Below are 10158 nucleotides of genomic sequence, written 5' to 3' on the forward strand. Positions count from 1 at the left end.
CCTATACTTTCCTGCCCTTCTTCTTCTCCACCCTACGCCAACCCTGAGAGTCAGGAGGGGGAACAATGATGGCCTGCTGGTACTCTTGTGTGTTCACTGGAGGTTCTTTGTCGGATTCTGATCCTTCAGATCCATGAGTTCTTTTGATGCCACTAACTTCCAGCTGAGGAATTTGCTGCTGCTGAATATGGTCCTCCATTTGAGGGTCTGGTGCTTTTTCTTCCTGTGTGCCCTTCTGTTCCATATTTATATCAGGTTCCTCTTGGTTCACTGTATGCTCTGGCTGAATGTCCTCTTCTTCCAGCGGTTCTGTATGTTGCCACCCATTGGGCTTTTTTTGTTGTTTCTTGTTTCCTTTTGGATTCTTTCTGGCCAGTGGGCAAGAATATTGGAGGTGTCCTGTTTGCCGGCAACTGCGGCATCTGAATGCAGTGTTTTCATAGTCTAGGGGTTGAGTCCACTGAGTGTTGTTATAGTTCAATAAAATATGATCTGGCAGCCCCTGACTCAGGTCCACTTCAACGCAAATTCTGGCAAAAGTGAAGATTCCTCTGCTATATCTGTCTTCATCAATTTTTAGGAATTTCCCCAAGGAATTCCCAATGGCTGATAATACTATATGATGCCAGAAGTGTAATGGGAGGTTGTGAAGCCTCACCCAAACAGGCATTGTTGAGATTTTCATGGTGTTTGCGTCAAATTCAGCGAACCAAGGGGTAGCAAAGAGGCCAGCATTTCCCCAAAACCATGGCCCCTCATTGATGATACTATCCCTTTCTTCCTCTGTATGGAAATTAACAATGAAAAAACCTTTTGAACATAGATGTATATCACATTCTGGTGTCCAGTGGGAGTAAATCCATTGATGTAAAGCATCGGATTTTGGCCAGTAACCATTAAATCTACATATGACAGCATGTTTAGAGAATACAGAGTGTAGTGCAGTTACCTCTGGTATAGTAACTTGGAGTGTTGGGAATTCCAGTTTTTGTTCTACTATATATGGACCTGGTTGCTCTGGTGGTGGCATTGGTTTGTTCTGCATTTTTCCTTTCCCCTTGACTGCATCACGGAAGGAGCCTGGAGTCTTTGAGCCTGATCCGTTGCATCCTCCGCGTAGTCTTAGGTTAAGAAAAATGGTTGAATCCTGACAGATCCCATATTCCTGTAGAGTAAGATGGTCCTGTAGGCAACGACCTGTACAGATCAGGTTCTGGTGTTTTGTGGGTATTCCTAGTTGGTTTTGTATTTCGTTTTTTAACTCTTGTATGTTTAATCTCGTGCTGAGTCGCATGCAACGGTGGCTTCCCCCTGTTAGTTTGATGAAGATTTGGATCCAATCTTTAGCCTGGCAGTATGATTCAGCCACTTTGTGGCAAATCTGCGGTGGTTTAGTTATTTTCTGTAAAGAAACCATCGCTCCCCTGTTATTTTTATTTTGTCCGCCCCATGGGGTCTCCAGATCTGGTTTATACAAGTCATTTTTGGAGTACTCTGTCACTGCTCCCAGATTTAAGGGGTCCTCAGTGGTCAGTCCCCTTACTTTTATGCTGGGCTTCCTCTGTCCAGTTGATAACCAGGATGCCGCGCGTCCCCCATCTCTTTTCCATTCGCACTCCGGCTTGAGTGAGGAAGCTCTTGTGCCAGGCCCTGTCTCAGATCCTCTAGTTCGTATTATCGATTTTATTCTAGGCGGGCAGAAAACCCTAGCAGCCGCCTCTCGGCACCGCATCTGTGGGTTCTTTCGAATTTCACGCCCAGGCAGAGGGTTCCGGAGGATATTGATCCGGCCGGAAAACCCAGGATTCTGCTGGTTAGAATGTGGCAGAAAATACCCAAAATGTGGAAACGAATATTGTAAACGTACCTCTGCCGGGCGTGGATTAATGTTCAGCAAATGGGGATCATCTACCGGCCAGCATAAATTCTCTATCAAACAGTCGAGGGTCTTGGGGAGGGTCTCTGCGAAGAAGGGCGCCATCGTTGCAGAGCTCCGGAGGTTCCCCAAAATCTCAGTCCCACCATAGATCCCGCTTCCATCATCGGAGACCCGGAGGGTAGAAACCGAGATCCGAATGACTTCGCCAACAACAGCAGCAATTTCTTCTGGTACATTCTCGGGCCCGGCTTCCTTCAGACCAAGATGGTTTCTCATTCGTTGAAAGGCGCATGTTAGAGCCAAGCACACCCACTCGTCGTCGCTTTCCTGAATATTTTTCTTGAGAAATTTATCCCGTGGGGGATTGCTGTCGCTGAAGTAAAATTCAACCTGGCGGAGGACTTTGCTTTTGGTATCCTGGTCCAAAATGACTGCTGCTATGGCTCCTCGTTTCGCTAGCTTGGCCCCAAGGCCGGCAGCAGTGCGCGCAGATCGAACCCCGTCGCTTCCAAAATCCCTCATCGTCTCGTCTCCAATCTATTTGGTGAGTTAACTAGTAATTTAATGTAATTAATGTTGATGTGATTTTTTTTTGGAAATTTTTTTATTTTGATCTTATTGATTTTAATTGTGAAAAATATGTAATATGGTTTAAATTTTGTTTATGGTAGAAGCTTTAATTAGCGATTTTGGTGTTATTAAGTATTATGTAAATTATGAAATTTAATGTTTAAATATTAGTGAATTAAATTATTATTTTTTATTAATTAAATGAAATTACTTAAAAAAAAATATTGGATCTATAAAAATATTTGTAAAAAAGAAGTTGAGTTTACATGCTAAGTCATTTATTAACCAGTGCTACGTAGTAGCTAGTACCTGCCGCTCAATTTAAATATAGGGAAATTGGACTTAGTGCTCAGTGTTATAATTATTAGAAATAGAGCAATAATCAAATATTTATGAATTTTGTTGAGATTCTAAATTTATTAATTCTCTATCATTTAAAAAAAGTAATTTAGTAATTGTATTTTAAAAAATTTAATAACAATGTTTATTGAACAGTTTGTATTTTAATTTTGAATTAAAATCATTTTATTTAAATAAATCTATTCAATATATTTACAAATCTCAAAACACTTATACAATTTTAATAATTAAAATTTATTTTAATATTTTATTATTAAATTTAAAATTAAAAAAAAAAATATTCACATACAATCTTCATATATTCACACTTCAAAAAAAATATTATACTATACACTATAAATAAAATATAATTGTAACAAGGTAAAACAACATGAAATGCAACAAATATCACATTTTAGTGCTATCCATGTGCATGCATGCTATTTGCATAGAATTTAGTTAATTCCACCTTATCTCTTACCTAGTTTTTTCTATAACGTACACATGTGAAAATGAGATTTAAACTAACTCTCATTCATAAGTAAATTGAATCTCAATAAATATTAATAAACATTATTGTTTAATTAACATTTGTAAAAATAAACATATATGTTAATAAATTGAATTGTATTATAAACTTTAAACTCAATGTGAAAACAAACTTATTAAACTAACTCTCATTCATAAGTAAATTGAATCTCAATAAATATTAATAAACATTATTGTTTAATTAACATTTTTAAAAATAAACATATATGTTAATAAATTGAATTGTATTATAAACTTTAAACTCAATGTGAAAACAAACTTATATATATATATATATATATAATAAAATTCACACTGAATTGTAAATATACTATTAAACAAACATGACATTTTACTATGTAGCAATATATAACATATATAAAACAAGCTTGTTGCACATGAATTAAAAAAGAAATACTCATTCATTATGTACGTCATTGTAAATAAATCTTATACAATACACTATTGTTAAATAGCTTAAATATCATAAAACTGTTCAAGGCTTGCCTTCTATGGGGTACAATATAAGATTTTCAAGTAAAGGAATACCATTCTACCTTAAAATTTAATAATTTTTTTTTTCTTTTATATATTTGTCATTGTTGGTTGAAAACTATCTTGTGTTAATACCACAAGAAAAAGTCTTACTTATCCTTTGAAAGCATAAAGGTTGTCTCCTGCAAAATTTGAAGATTTCCATATACATAGACTATATTATAATTGTTTTGTTTAAATTGTTATCCTCAATTCTAATTTTTATTGGCTTCTCTACTCCATTCATCTTATTATTCTCACTTTGTTGAAATTGTAGGTTATTTAAGGTAATTATAATTTCCAAATGATAATTGAGTTTTTTCTTACAAAACCTTTTCCAACGGGCCTAAGCCAATGAAGTGGGCCTAAGCCAATGAAGTGGCCACACGTGTATTGAAAGAGGAGGCACCAAGATGGCATGAGTAGTGACAACGTTGGTGTTTGAATTATGTTTAAAATATGGGTTTCGAATGCAAATATTGCAAAAAGTTGTTGGGAGAGGTATTCACAAGGTTAATATGACTTTCTCGAAGTTGGGTTGGCCTAGAGAGACATCAGACACAACAAAAATCAGTAATTGTTTTTTAAAGCAAGAAGAAATTGAATTTCAAAATATTTTGGAGAAAGAAACCCCAACGCTGACACAAGTCCACTCTGAATGCATCAGACTCGCCCCATGAGCTTTTCAATCAATCCAGTGACTGATCTCAATGCAACAAATCTCCTCCTCCCATTCACAACTCTCAGGTCATTTGCACCCAACTGTATAATTGTGCAAAGGCAACAAGTCGAGGTAGTATCCTGGCTTAAATAAAGATGCGACATGAAAGACTCTTCACATCGTTGATATAATATCTCCAACAAAGAACCTCGACACTGATATTATACAATTGGTCGTAGATGCTTGTATATGGCCGTAGAACAATCAACATTTACCGACGATGAGATCTTGGTATTCCCTGTGTCGAAACTCAAGATAATAGTAATTGACACCATTTATGCTCAAGCTTATAGCAATGCAATGGGCAGAGTGTGTAGATAAAATTCAACACATAACTAATATGTACTGAAGATCAGTCTTCACGTTTCTTTCATCTCATTGGGCCCTCCCTTAAGGGAGTTAGGCCCATACAAGCTATAATACAATTTGAATTGGAGCCCTCTCAATCAATAGTTTTATGTGACCTTGTAGCAAAATTTGTAATGGCTGGGTAGGAGCTAAGGTGCCATTTTAAATCTGTAGAAACTAAAGTATGTATATGGCATCAATGCTATGGATTTGTTGGAGTTCCAAATTGAATTTCTTTTGGGTCTTTTCCTGGCAACAAACCTTTTAGGGATGTCATAAGCATTGAATCAACATTTATGCTAGTTCCTAAACCTTGCAGACTTTTTTTTAGTTTAGTTAAGCTAAAGTTAAGTTAAGTTGCAAGTACAAACTCCGTTGTTCATAATTAAATTAAAATTCAAGAAATGTTAAAATGTTTTTCATTGCTCAAAAAGCTAGGTCTATATCGTGTTGACAATAATGGTCGTGGAAGCAGATGTACACTGTGATCCAGGTATGTGTATAATGTGCTTCTCTCTTAAAATTTTGGGAGGATTAAATAATTGAATCATATAACCCCTTGCAGAACTTATGTTAAGAGTTAAGCGGTATATCGAGCATAAAATGCAAAGGATCAATTTTGAGAGCAAACTCAATAAAATAGATATCTTGTCACATGACATGGAGTTGCATACCCTATATTGCCCAAAAATTATATTTGGCAGGATTATCTTGGATTATTTTTGTCCTTATAGGTGGAGAGTATAGAAGTAGTGGCAAGATTCGTTGAATTTTTCATTCTAAGTTTTCAATACCAATACCATAAGTAAAGTTGTTGGATTCAAAATTCTGCACTATTTTTGTAACCAAATGAATCTGTTTACAATTTTGGGTTTTGATTTAGTGATTTAGCAGAGCAGTTGAATGAGGATGTATTATTTCAATAAGCTTTCAATATGTTTGACAATGGTTACACATTCAAACAACGCACACACATCACCAGAAGACCGTCAAAATTGAGGAATTCCTAGAAAATATATCTTATAAGAGAAAATAAATCGGACAATTTCCGAACGGAAGATTCAAAAAATAAAATATTTAGTCATTGAAAGATCTGAAAATCAGAATCTTGACATGAAGAGATTAAATAACATTGTGAATGGCGGAGGTGCATCCAATGTAGCCACCATAGAACACCAAACCCCACTGCTCTATTTTTCTTCCTCTTTCTGTCTGTATCTTTCAAGTTTTCACCAAACCCTTGAATCTGCCCAATAAGAATGGCAATTTGGAGGTTACATATGTTTTTAGGTAATACATTCAAAATATAGCAACCTATCCAAATCTTGGCAATGATCTTCTCCAGTGGAGCTAAATCCATAATCTTTAGACTAAGTGGAGTCCTCTTCCACTTTCACGTAGCCTAATACTTCTATTATAAAACAAAAAAAAACCAAAATTGTAACCCAAAGAGAAAAGAAACAATGATAATTAGAAAAAAATTATATTTAATTTCATTTATATAAAAGTCCATATAGTAATATTAAAATTTCACATCCACCTTTGAATGAATTATTTGATTTTATATTGATATGGATTTTATATATTAGGTTTTAATAGAAAATTAAAAATTAATATTTTTCTAATAAAATTTATTAGATCACAAATCATTTATAAAATCAGGATTAATATTGATTTTTTATAGGTTTTTTTCACAAAAAGTTAAAAAAAAAATCATAATCTTTCTTATTTCCTTTTACTTCTAAAAAATAAAAAAGTTAAATAAAAAAATCATAAAATTAAATAAAAGGGAAATAAATATAAAAAAAAATAGTAACTAATAAATTAAGAAATTACTAAAAGCTCATGATAAGACCTCAACCAATCAATTGACAAATAAATAAATTTAAATAATAATAATAAATAATAAAAATTAATTTCCTAATGTTAAATTATAGATAAATGACAAAAAAATTTGTCAAAGACAAACTAATAGGCAGTCAAAGGCAAAATTGAATGCGTTATACCATGCCTACCATAGGTATAATAAGAGCATAAATTTAACATTTTTAATGCATTGTCATTTTTTATCCTAAATATATGTTTTAATAGGATTATTTTGGTGTTATAGACATATTTGGGCACTGCAACCCCATTCACATATGTCCATAAACCAAGGGCTTCTATGTCCCTAAAAGTGTTGTTTCATACCCTAAAGGAGCAAGGCCAGCTGATTACATCATCTCCCAGAAGTTCTCCTTGAAAAACTACTCAGAACTGGTCAAAACAGGACCATATAGACTGCCTAGTGCTAAGGGTGCGATGCATCTCACTTGCCACATGCAAAAATTGCGATGCATATTGAAAATCCCTTCTGTAGGGTGCGATGAGCGAGAGCAGACAAATGGCAGAGGCAGTTGGCTAGGTGGAAACCCAAAGAATCTTCTAGAAACTGCCCATTTGACACTTGCCTCTATGAATTCGCCTAGGAATGAGTAAGAGATCATGAAATCTCCAAGTGGAACCAAGAACTATCAGAGAGATGACACTAATCAAAATCCCAGAAGCTTACTCACCCACCTGCAAACATCTATCTATGGATCCCTCATCCTAGAGATCCAAAGGCTGGAATTTTGTATTTTTTAAGGAAGTGCTATTGGTTTCTCTGTGCAACACTGTATTGTTGGGTGATCTAAGCTTTTCATGAGATGAAGAGGGCTTTCATGCTGGGATGATGGCGCTGGGTTAGACCAATGGGTTGTAATCCTCTCTTCTACTACTTCTATCAATAAAGCTATTTGAGTTTTCCTCCATATTCTTGTATATCTCTGAATCTTGTATTGATATATGCATTTGTATGGTTAATATACATCTGATCCTATATTGTTTATGGCTGTAGATCTCTATGCTTTGATGGTGTTATGTTGCTTTGACTCTACAGGTGTTCTTTGAAGTGGGATAAGGAAGGAAGGAGTGGCGAATCTCTGTCAAAGGAGGGAGGAAACAAGCAAGGTGCCAAGTGAAAGATTGAGGTTGGTACTCTCTTCTTCTCTCTCATCTATCTCTCATAAAGGAAAACACAAGTAACTTTAATCTATTTGTTTCTAAGATAGCTACCCGTCTTAGTGGGACTAGCAGCTCTGAATAGACACTAATTTTCCCGATAACATTTGGCCATGGTAAAGTGGAGAATTTTTAGCTTCCTTATAAAGGGCTAAAAGCATTGGCGGTAATCTTTTATAATTTAAATTCCCATAAATTAGGAAATTATTTTTAATGGAAAGCTATTAAGTTTTTTAATTTATTAAATGACCCCGTGATGGGGGTGATCAAACTTTGGAAAATGGGGTCTTGGGAACCCTTACAGCCCCACCCCTCCCCCCCAATCACACATCAAACATGAGTTATGTCATTAAAGACATTATGGGAAGCTGGTATGGCTAAAAAAGCCTCTAGAGGCCCTAGGCATTGTTATAATGGAAATGTTGCGCAGTGTAAGTGGTTTTGTGATGTGGGAGATGAGTAGGGGCTCTAGGGAGCTTTTCTATGGTCAGAGTTGCCAAGAAGGCTTGCGGAGAAAGCTGAAAGGCCACTGGATTGTGGGGATAAGAAATGGTGATGGCTTCAATGTCTCGTGTTGTTCTCGGGCATTTATTTGGGACCCTGGCACTTAACTTCGTCACCCTGGGTTTTTTCTTCTAGGCTTGGTGTTAGCTACGGGTATGAACATTGTCTCACATCGTTGTTGTCTTCCGTCCAATGTAGTGAGCTTCAAATATCAGGTATTCTACTTCCCCTGCTAGTGTATTTGGAAAAGGATTTGGGCAAGGGAGGGTAGGGAGACCTGGTATCCTTCTTGGTGTCTCTCATCAGCTACAGTCAAGTCTCCCCTGTCAAGTTTTGAATTAGGAATCTTCTGTGAGAATGACTTCCTCACTAGCCCTTCTCTATCCCTCTATCCAATCATTAAGCTAATGTCATGGTCTAAATAAGGTATTGGTCCCCTGAGGTTTGTAATTGCTTTTTTTATGTTCTATTGTGGAATAAAACTCATAGTCTGTCTCCCGAGTTGACCTATTGTGTCTCCAGTTAGTTTGGGTTTCGACATTCTATTGTGAGTCAAGTCTATGTTGGCAAAGAATTTGGGTGGTGGAATTGTCCAAAACGGAAACTTGGTGAAAGTTTTTGGGGTCTTCAAAACCCTAGCCATTTCGGTTTGAGTCATGAAAAAGATTTTGTCACCCCATATAATGTCTGGTCTCTGTGAGTTCAATGGGCTTCCTCTTCCTTAGTCCAATTAGCTCCTCGCTATCTAGCCTAGTTGTTGGGGGTCGTGTGGAGTAGGAGTCTAGATGAAAAGTTTAAGGGCACCGTTGATAGTATCATTATTGGGGTTTTGGGTATTTTATTGTATATAGGGATGCCTCAACAATGAGGACGACCCCGCAGAGGGGGCAGACAACAAGGAAGACCAGAGGCACGTGCAGGTAGGGATACCTCCTCCAGCGAGGAAGACTCAAATAACATGGTTAGAGTGGGTGAGATTTCTCAAGATCTTACTCACTCACCTAGACATGTTGTCCAACCTCCATCCCTAGACTCGATTGCATATCAATTGCGAGGAATCCAGGCCAACCTGGATATTCTTCGTGCACATAGATATGAAGACAGAAATGAGCTCGTGGCCTACATGAACGTCATTCAATATAATGAGTCAAATATTCTGGAGCAATTCGACAATGTACGCAGAAGCCAAAGGCAGACTGATGACCACTTGCAAGAAGTAGAGGCATGTATGGAGACATCGACTTTCATATGCATGAACGAAATGAGCCTCTAGTACTAGTTTAGCTTATGCAACCTCCCCATCCGCCACCTTGACATGCAGTCGACTGATTGTTTGTTCATTTTGCTCGTTTTTTGGTATGTATGGATTCTAAGCCCACTGGAAATAAAGGGCTAATTGAAAAATCTTATGCACTAATTCCGACTGTCCTCGCCAACAAATCTAGTTGGAATGAGGTAGGAAGAGCCGTTGAAAACCAATATATACCTAGTATATTCATGTAAATATAATGGAATTATTTTATCAACAAAAAAGTAAAAAATAAAAATCATTAAATGATGCTCATTATAGTTAATTGAGAGTAATTAAAGTTAATTGAAAGTTAAGTAGTGATTTTTTAATTAAAAAATTTATAATGTGAGTACGCTTAATGGTTAAAAACATGCGCTTACTCGTATGAGATCATGGGTTCAA

This window comes from Pinus tabuliformis, chromosome 6 (genome assembly GCF_031772625.1).
Source record: "Pinus tabuliformis cultivar Carrire ecotype Pingquan chromosome 6, CPIR1, whole genome shotgun sequence".
Lineage (NCBI taxonomy): Eukaryota > Viridiplantae > Streptophyta > Pinopsida > Pinales > Pinaceae > Pinus > Pinus tabuliformis.